At 30.3% G+C, this 11,286-nt stretch overlaps 1 long non-coding RNA gene across 1 annotated transcript; it reads right to left on the reverse strand.

The window, feature by feature from the left end:
• Window positions 1–4,845: 4,845 nt before the first annotated feature.
• Window positions 4,846–10,840, reverse strand: LOC134713944 (uncharacterized). Its single transcript, XR_010106439.1, has 6 exons — window positions 10,729–10,840; window positions 9,729–9,812; window positions 8,505–8,725; window positions 7,206–7,253; window positions 6,739–6,804; window positions 4,846–4,920 (listed from the first exon to the last, which is right to left on the reverse strand). It is a non-coding gene; the product is annotated as an uncharacterized LOC134713944 (long non-coding RNA).
• Window positions 10,841–11,286: the final 446 nt, after the last annotated feature.

An 11,286-nucleotide genomic window follows, 5' to 3' on the forward strand; every position in this document is an offset into this window, starting at 1 on the left:
ATTACTTTGTGGTGGATCATCAGTATCATTAGTAAATTATTTTGTTAAAATGTCGAATTTCTTCCTCAGATTAGAATACATTTATTGGTTTTAAGTAATGACAATGGCTTATGTCTGACATGATTATTGGGGCTAAATGAGATAGGAAGTAAACCTCTGTGCTGATTTATTTCAATTCTTTATATCTCCTCCAAAGATGGTCGAAGCAAAGACAAGTTTTGACCAATATAAAAATGATTTCACCAAAAGAACCTTTGTGAGCATGCTTCAAAGACTCATAACTGCTCCAAAAGTAATCCGATCGAATTTGAAGCATGTCAAGCAGATATCATCAACATCTACTTAATAAGTCTTAATATGTCCAAATACCTAAAAAGCTATTTAGTACTCAAAAGGTATTGCAAAATTATTCCTTTTCATTTTTTGTTTTGTTATATGGATACAAATATAAGTGATACATGTACCATTAATACAGTATTTGTTGTGGTATGCAAGTGTAGTAATTAACATTTACTGTAACAATGTTAATTCACACAAATTAAGAAATAACAAATGAATGGAACAGATACTCCGCAGGGTGCTGCTTTATACGACTGCAGAGGTGGAAACCTGAACAGTTGGGGCTGATACAGCTCTGAATTTGGATTGTGGTTAAATAGTTGACACAACATAGGTTTCTGACACAGAGTGAACGTGGTCTATTAGAACTTCAACTTAAAAAAAATTAAATTGGACATTTACCTATTTTGGTCCAATATCCAAAATCTAAATACATGGTTAAATTCAGAATATCATAGAACCCGAAGAAATCAATTTTTAATGAAATCAAATAATGTTTAATTTTAGACCCTTTAGACCTCCATGTGGACCAATTTGATAACCGGGCCCAAATATTAAAAATCTAAATACACGGTTAGATTCGGCATATTGAAGAACCCCATATATTCAATGTTTGTTGAAAAGAAACAAAGTTCAATTTTTGACCCTTTGGATCTTAATGTAGACCAATTTGAAAACGGGACAATACAGTGCAATTGAATATTCCTGGCTATTGGCAATACTGTGCAATTGAAAATTTCTTGCTATTGCGCAATATTGTGCAATTAGATATTTCTTACTATTATGCAATTCAGTGCAATTACAAATTTCTTGCTATTGCACAATACTGTGCAATTGGAGATTTCATGCTATTGTGCAATACTGTGCAATTGAGCATTTCTTGCTATTGAACAATACTGTGCAATAAAAGATTTCTTGCTATTGCAGAATACTGTGCAATTGAAAATTTCTTGCTATTGCACAATACTTACTATTAGTAAAATAATTTTTGACCCTGATTGGGACCAACTTGAAAACTGGGCCCATAATCAAAAATCTAAGTACATGTTAAGACTCACCATATCAAAGAACCTCAAAAATTCATTTTTTGTTAAAATCAAGCTAATTTTAATTTTGGACCCTTTGGACCTTAATGTAGATCAATTTAAAAACAGGACCAAAAATTAAGAATCTTAACATGGTTAGATTTGGCATATCAAAGAAGCACAATAATTCATTTTTTTAATGAAAGCAAACAAAGTTTAATTTTGGTCCCTTATTCCTTGGGACCAAAACTCCCAAAAATAATTCAAACCTTCCTTTTGTGGTCATAAACCTTAATAGATTTCTATTAACTTATGCTAAAGGTATTGTTAAAAAAACCAAGAAAAATGCTTATTTGGGACCTGTTTTTGGTTCCTAAATCCTACACTGTTGGGACTAAAACTACCAAAATCTATTCCAACCCTCCTTGTGTGGCCATAGACCTTATGTTAAAATATCATAGATTTCTGTTTACTAATACTTGAGTTATAGAGCAAAAACCAAGAACAATGCTAATTTGGGCCCTTTTTCCTAAACTGTTGAGACCAAAATACCCAAAATCAATCCCAGCCTTCCTTTCATGGTCATAAACCTTGTGTCTAAATTTCATATATTTCTATTGACTTTTACTTAAGTTAGAGTGCGAAAACCAAATGTCTTTGGATGAAGACGATGACGCCAACGTGATACCAATGTGCAACCAAAAAGTTTTCCATTTTTGTTTTATATAAATAAGGCTGTTAGTTTTCTTGTTTGAATTGTTTTACATTATCTTATGGGGGCCTTTTATAGCTGACTATGGGGTATGGGCTTTACTCATTCTTGTAGAACATTATGTGACCTAAAGTTGTTAAGTTCTGTCTCATTTGGTCACTTCTGGAGTTGTCTCATTGGCAATCATACCGCATCTTCTTTTTTATATAACATATAATACAAACTACAACTTAATAAACAATTCATACTTTTAAGATTTTGCTAATTAGCCAAGATTGTACCTAGATATTTACTTACAGTTGCAATGCAAAATGTGCTTTCCTTTTCATCAGTAATTCTTCTTTTTGTTCTTTTGTGAGCTTTGTAAGGAGTGCTTCTTTAAACAGTGTACACTCTGTACATTTTGACAGCTTCTGGTGCTATTAAATTTAAACAAAAAAAGTGTCAATTGTCATATATGAAGAGTATATTTTTCCAAATAATGTACATAGAACGATGAAGTTAAGCACGTTAAGGCTGCATGTTTGCAAAGTGTACCATACAATTAACCAAATGAATTTTTATCTTATATGACCAATTAAATGAATTGCAAAAGAAGAATTAAATGTCTTGCAATTACAAATATAAATCATCACTGTTGCTTAAATATGAAGTCATTTTGTTCAGAAATACTCAAAAACATGGAAAATGTATTACACAAAAACTCATAGTACATGTAGTATTGTCAAAACATATTAGAAGAGTGCATTCTACGTATTGAACAAGTAACAACTGATCCATGAAATATGGTCACGGTTCTGCAATCTTTTTTTTACAAACATACCTTGCAATTATTTGAAATGAATAAAAAAAATTGTTCTATTCTTATAATAACTGATCAAATTTTCTGGACAAGACGACTATCAACCCAAAGATCAATTAAGTAAGTAGTTGAATGTTCAGTTGGTATAAACATTTTAAAACTGCTGACACAACAGACCAAAAGACTATAAAAAAATTTTTTAATTTAAATACCTTTCTTAACTTTACATGTGAAAATTATTTACGCCACATCTCATAAAAGCTTGATAAACTTATGCTAGGCTGTTGTGACACATCACATTGAAGCTTATAATCTTTGAATACAGCTATCTTCGTCAAACAAGATGGAAGGTGGATTTCTGGACAATCTGGTTGCTGTTCCCCAAAGTTTCTGCATATTTTTTAAAATACATCATTGCTGAAATACACCTTGTGCTGAGATACTGTTGACCTGTCCTGTAATCTTCTGGCAATCTGTTTTCATGTAGTCTGGATTTGATATACCTAAACCTGAAAATAAAAGCAGTTATTACTTAATCTAGCACTTCAATATATAGTCTTCCCTTGACATTGTTTGAAGAAAAAATCATATATTTCCTAATATTTAGACTAAGCATCTTTTTTTTCCACCATAAACTCTGAAATTTTCTCCATAAAAAATCAAAATAATATTTTCTAACAACTTTCTTGAAAAAACAAACTAGGAATGTGTCCCATGACACAGATGGAGCCCGTCCAGCATATAAAGGGGGAAAACTCAAGAATGGTTAAAGTTAATTTCCAAAATTCATACTTGAACTGAGTGTTGTGGTAATGAGCATGATGTATAATTTTCATAACATTTGGTATACTAAGGCAAATAAAGTAAGAGAACTGAAACGCTACCAAAATTCAAACTTGACTATCTGGTATGGGCTTTTCTCATTGTTGAAGGCATAACAGTGACATATAGTTGTTAATTTCTGTTTTCATTTGGTTTCTTGTGGAAAGTTGTCTCATTGGCAATTATACCACATCTTCTTTTATTTATCTGTGTTTTGTTAAAATAAGCATTGTGTATAAGTTTCATAATGTTTGGTAAAAGCAAATTTACTTTAGAGAACAGGAACCAATTTCTTGACACACACACATGAGGACGTTTGTAGACTTACAGACACAAGGGTAAAACTTAATCTGCCCTATGCAATATCATTATATGTTCACTTCAAATTTAAAAAAAAAAATGTTTTATTCTGTACAAACCCAATATATTTAATTGTCTCCTTTAATTAGTGTGGCTTTTTTTCGGTTTTCATAATTTCTGCCTTCTTTCTGTTTTTTACAATCAAAGGTGCCATAATGAGTCATTGTGATCCACAAATTATAATATGATTTTTTGAGCCTTATGACATGCTAAATTAATATAACTTAATTTTGGAAGAAACACATCTACTGATTGGCTGACATCATTTGTTTATCATATCAATTTTGTCATGTGACCATGATGTCATCAACGTTTTTTTCATGATTTACGCTAGTAAAAAATGGAATTGAGATTTAAATTATAAGATAAAACTGTAATATTTTTTCAGTCTATTCAAAATAACCATCTCTGTGCATTATTCAGTGTGCACCACATTTTTTATGTTATTTCTTCATAGACATGCAGAAAAAATAAGTCATTCCTTAAATATATCCATCTAATTATACAACTTTCAATATACTGTAAATTCAGAAATTATTGCGTGCACTTATTATTGCGATTTTGTCATTTTAAACTTGAATGCAATTTTAATTTTTACGATTTTGAGAAAAGTCATGCTTAATTCAGTTAAAATATTACAAAATGCGAGTTTTGATTATTGCGTTTACAACTCTGTCGCATTATGCCCAATAATAAAATCCTCGCAATAATTTCTGAATTTACAGTAACCAAAGAAGACAAATTTAAAGTACAAATACCTTCTTTCTTTAATTCCATGCACCAATTTCCAAGCATCATGGCAAACACGCTTCTGATCAACTACAAAAGTTGGACTGATGTCTTCAACTGCATACGATTTCCTGAAAATTAATATCATAAGTGTATAAACTAATAAAGTCATGCAAATAACATAAATAACAAATTTAACTTATGACTCAAAATTAATATCAGCATGTATCCTGTATGTAATCTTTAAATAAATGCTTTTTCATACATTTTGCATATCAAAAAATAAATTTTATGATTTAGCAGGAGAAAAATTAAATAAACTGTTATCACAGAGATATGTCTCGACTTTTTGTAATTTTCATAATGCAAATGTTGAAATCAAAACCGCAATACTTTAACCTCTTACACAAGTTATGCAAATATTCTCCAAGTCAATGAAACAAGACTGAGTTGCAAGGCTAAACAAGTCTTCAATCAACATTGACCTACCACTAATGGTTCCCCTCGAAATGACCTATTAAATCACAAACTAATACATAATAACCAAGAAAAATTATCAAAGTTAATAGACCATGACTAAGGGGGGGGGGGGGGGGGGGGGGGGGGGGGAGGGGGGGGGCAAATTATCTCCATGGAAATGAGATATGCCAATGCTTATACAACTGCATACCAAATATCATTGACCTACCACCCATAAACTGACCTATTAAATCACAAACTAATACATGTAAAATAAGCAAAACTTTCAATGTCAATTTCTGCTTAAATTTGCTTTGGTCCTCCATTAGATTTTTTTCCTTCTTATATATTCAAACATAGGATGAACAGTACAACAGAATGGGGCTTTAAAGAAATGCATACAGAATATAGGACTTATTTGAGTACATGTATATGCGTGCAAAAATATCCTGAACATTAAAATGTTTTGGAACTCCTTTTCAAGTGACTTTAATATCTAATTAGAATGCTTAGGACTGTATTTATTTTTTCTTTGCTACATATTATTTAAACGGTAGAACTTACGGAAGAGTATCAAGAATGAACTTTGATTGCTTTCTTTGAGTCATGTTGTAAAATGCTTTACGTAGTTTCATCACTGTGTTTATCTTTTTTACACATTCCTTCTCACAGCAGATGCCATCATGTACTTTGTTGACTGTTTCATATGATGTTTCCAAGACCTGTATTTTTCCTTTACGCTTTGGTTTTTTCCTTGCTGGAAACAAACAAATCATATTTTTTCTTAAAAATGTAAATTGTCAATATTTATAAGATTAATACACTCGATCTGAATACAAATCAGCATTATCAAAAATAACTTAACTTTGATTATAACTAGACAGCTAATTTATCCCAGTAAGCAATAAAAAAAAAATATCAAACTAAGAAAATAACATAATTTTAATCTTTGATACTTAATACTTTACATATTTGCACAATCAGTTTCTTTGTTGATCTAATGAGATGAAACATTGAACTCTAATAAAAAAATTATGTGCTAAGCTGGGAAAAATCATTAAAACGGCATGTTTGACATTTCAATATTTGAGATATTTGTTGGGATTGTAAAAAACTATCACTTATATAAGTACATTTTTTGCAAAAATTCAAGGGAGATTATTCACAAATTATAATTCACTTAAAATTTTTTTTTTACCTCTTCAAGTAAATAAAAAATTACTTGTACAGGTAGTACCCCTGACTGACAACTGTCATTTTGTTATTTACTGTTGTTGGAACGCTGTCTAACTGGTGAATACTCAACATCTCTTTTTATTTATAAAACAAATAAATTTGTCCAAAGTACAAGGAAGCCCCATTCGCATAATCATTAACCTGAAGCATTGTGAAGTGGGATGAACGGACAGACAAATGGAAGCACAGACTAGAAACATAATGCCACTCTACTATCGTAGTTGGGGAATAATAAAATGAATTTTTATGTTTACCTGCTCTTCCTGGCTTTCGATTTTTCATCACATTCGTCAGATTTGTAAGCGTGTTATTCTGCACTTCTGAAAAATATATGACAGGAAATAATAACTTGTTCTGATAGCAATTTACATCAATTTACTTCAGTGGCAGGAACATTATTCAACAAGAGGCTTCTTAAAGCCAAAATAGCTTCATGCAACCAAAAACAATATCTAATAGTTTTCAATTTAAAGGTTTTAAAAGTATTATTTGAGGGTATTTAAAACTCTTATAACATGTATAAATGAAACATTTAATAAATATAAATTTGGATGAAAACAGGAAGAAGGTAGATATTGACTTTAAGAACATTTTCCCTTCTAATAATTGAGTTCCAACTTGACAGAATCTTCATTATTATACAAATTATCAGTAAAAAAAATCTATAGTTAAAAAAAATACATGACTCTGGTTTAATTTGGATCTGTTACTAAACACATACCTTGATCAGATTCTTCTGAAGATTGGTATTTGTCATCTTCACTCAAAACTGAAAAAAATGTACTTGATAATATTATCATCTCAAACTGTAATTTTCATATTCAATTTTAGATTTCATTTGTATGAAGTTAATCGTATCACAAAGGAAACTATTATGTAACAATTACAGGAACCTTGGAAAGCATTATTTTCAAACTATCACATTTCTATTAACATATTTTTCTATATAACATTAGCATAGTTAGTGAATCAGGTTAATCCTCCTTAAATGTAAAGACTTATCATGCTTATATTAAGCTTTAATAGCTATTCAGTATGGGTTTTGCTGAATGTTGAAAGATGTAAAGTGACTTGTTATAGTTGCCAAATTCAATATTATTGAATCTCTTGTGAACATGGTGAAGAGTTGTATCTTGTGAACATGGTGAAGAGTTGGTCTCATTATCAATCATACCACATCTTCCTTCTATATATCATACATGTCATAGACGGATATGTATTTCTGGCTGTGTTATCTTGCCTTCAACTCATTTGATGGTTCTTTGGTAAAAATTAAGTTTTCTTGGTGAGTTTTGTTTCTAAGAGACTTAAGCAATAGGTTAAATGAATTTGCTGTACCAGGAATGATTTTACAGCCTATATGTGTTTGTCTTAAAGAATTTATCTGAACTTGACTTCCATTTACATTGATCTTTGACATGTGAATTCAATGAAATACTTGCAGAATAATTATTTTTTCCGTTTCAACAAAAATTCAATTATGAACAATACAACTTAACAAGACATTTCATTGTGTTTATTCTTGGTTTTTTTCTTTATAAATTCCTTAAACTACCTGGAGCTGGCATGTCAGTTTAGTGCTAGTAGTCTGTTGTTATTTAGGTATTATTGTCATTTTATTTAGTTTCTTTCTTCTGACATCAGACTTGGACTTCTCTTGAACTGAATTTTAATGTGCATATTGTTATGCGTTTACTTTTCTACATTGATTAGAGGTATGGGGGAGGGTTGAGATCTCATAAACATATTAAACCCCGCCACGTTTTTGTGCCTGTCCCAAGTCAGAAGCCTCTGGCCTTTGTTAGTCTTGTATTATTTTTAATTTTAGTTTCTTTTGTACAATTTGGAGTTTATCACTGAACTAGTATATATATTTGTTTAGGGGCCAGCTGAAGTATGCCTCTGGGTGCTGAAATTTCTGGCTGCATTGAAGACCTGTTGGTGACTTTCTGCTGTTGTCTGTTCTATGGTCCGGTAGTTGCCTCTTTGACACATTCCCCATTTCCATTCTCAATTTTACCTTGAAATCTGTTCGTAGATACTGTTTTCACTGCAGAAGCAATGAAGAAAATTCTTTGTGTTTTTCTCGATCAATTATGTCAATCTTAGCTAGTTCTTATAGGATATCTATGATGGTACAAAATGAACGTCCTCCTTCAGCAACAGAGTAATCTATGCCTTCAAGACTTGTTTTCACTTGTGCTCCACATTGCCCCAATATTCTATACATGGTGCTATCACCTAAAAATTTAAAATTTATAATTTAATTCTAAAATTTGAAGAGAGCAAATGAAAATAGGAATATCAATTCAATGTTTTTTGTTCACAGACTGAGAGTGAGAAAAATGTAATTCTAACATAAAGATAACACAAGTTGAGCATTAAAATAGTAAGCCAAATTTGTTAAGACATGAGATTATCATGTTAATATCACAATATATAATCATGAAAACTATGTTTCTACTGGTTTTACATTATATTCACATGATTATTTGAGACAAAATTAATTTAAGGTTAAATTGATGTTAATATCTCCTACAAAAATAAGTAATCATCCATTGTAAACAGACAGAACTGAGGAATGTTAAAATAATAATAGATAACCAGAGTAGTTATGACTGTGGCCAAGTTTGCTTGAATCTGGCCTAGGAGTTTCATGGAAGACGATCTCAGTAATTATATATTGTAAAAAAATGACTTTGAAGGGCAATAACTCCAATAGTGAGTCAATTGATAATTTTTGTTCTGCTCGACTTATTTGTAGATCTGACTTCATTTAAATTTTTTGCTGAATTCAGTTTATCTCTATTCATATAAAGTTATAACTAATTGAGGACCAATTTGATAATGTGTCACAAAATCCAAGTTCTAAATATGGTAAGATTCACCATATCAAAGAACCCAAAAATTTCATTTTTTTTATCAAATCAAACCAAGTTTAATTTTGGACCCTTTTGGGCCTGTAGACAGAATAGAAAATTGGGTCCAATATCTAAAATATAAGTACAATGTTAGATTTAGAATATCATAGAACCCCAAGTATTCATTTTTTGTTAAATCAAACTTAGTCACTTTTTTACCTGTAATGTTGACCAATTTGAAAAGAGGACCCAATATCAAAAATAAGAATACACAGTTACATTAGGCATATCAAAGAACTTCAAGAAATAACTTTGAAAAAATCCATTGAAATTGGTCAAGAAATAAGAATAAGCAAAAAAGAAAAAAAAATACAAAATAATACCTGTGATAAAAATTCCATGCTACTTTCAGAAATCATGCTACTGCATTCACTCAAATTCAATCCTCTTGTCTTTGTTACATCACTCTGAAAAATAAAAGGTTAAAGGTGACTTCATGATGATCTGGTATTTCCCTTTTTTTATCTTTGGAATATGTCAGATAAATCTGTTTTTTACAAGTTTAAAAACAGAGTAACAACTGATACTACAATAAAGCTAAGTCACAGGCACATAAAATATTGACTCTGAGTGTTCATGGCTGACCTATAGTTGTTTATGTCTATGTTGTACTTACCTCTCTAGTAGAGAGATGTTTTGTTGGCAGTTATACCACATCTTATTTATGTTATTATTCAAGTAATAATTTTTAGGGGTGCAATTCTATACACCTATCAAGGACAGGTCATATTAGATATAACATTTTCTTTCTGTACACTTTGCTATTAACAGTTCTATTTCATAAAATAAATTGAGAATGGAATTATTTTTAAAATGAGTACATTAAAATGAATAAAATTTAGAATGGAAAATTTCTTAAAATGAGTACACAACCTTGGATATAGTGAAATGGCAAATTTTGATTTATATTGAACTGATGAGTTATGGAACTTTGTTAATGGGGAAATATCCCTTTTATTAGATGTCTTGATGTTAGATATTATTGCTCAGCATGTGCATATAATACACTCTTTGCACAGTTAACTATAGTTTATAGTCTTCATAGCATGTTCCTTGATGAATTGTTGTTAGGAAATATAGTTTTCTCGTTTGAATTGTTTTACATTGTCTTATCTGGGCCTTTTAAAGCTGACTATGCGGTATGGGCTATGCTCATTGTTGAAGGCCGTACGGTGACCTATAGTTGTTAATTTTTGTGTCATTTTGGTCTTTTGTGGATAGTTGTTTCATTGGCAATCATACCACATCTTCTTTTTTATATATTGTACTATTTTAGAGCAAAATATGGTGAAGTGTGTTTTAATGTTGTGACTGATAACTTACATCTTCTGTTGTTTCCATCTTTTCTGGACATGTTGGCATATTCACTTTTCTTCTTAATTTATAGTAAATTATAAATTTAAACAGCAATTATTTCCTTGTATCTTAACTAAATATATAGGGCAATAGCATTTTAACAAAATATCTTCTAAATAGTGGAAGTAAATTTATAATTCTGATAAGAAAAAAAATCACTATATGAAAGAATGATAATTATTTGAACAAAATGGATTCAGCTAATTAAAATGGAGAAAAAAATAAAATCAACACTATAAACAGCATACAAGTTTGCGTACTACAATGTACTAATATATCAATTTCCAAGATTTCTCTCAAAGATAATTATTGTTTTATAAATTTGGTACTGACTTTTCTTGTTCATCATGAGACTCTCAGATATTTCATTAATTAAAATACACATTAAGCTATACTCAAACTCTCTCTGAACGGCTGAATTGATTGTACATTAAGCTGGTTTATTCACCTGAAAAAAATAAATTAAAATGTCCGTGATACAGTATACTGATGATAATACGTGATTTACTATAAAATTCATATATA

This window comes from Mytilus trossulus, chromosome 4, assembly GCF_036588685.1.
Source record: "Mytilus trossulus isolate FHL-02 chromosome 4, PNRI_Mtr1.1.1.hap1, whole genome shotgun sequence".
Classification (NCBI taxonomy): Eukaryota; Metazoa; Mollusca; class Bivalvia; order Mytilida; family Mytilidae; genus Mytilus; species Mytilus trossulus.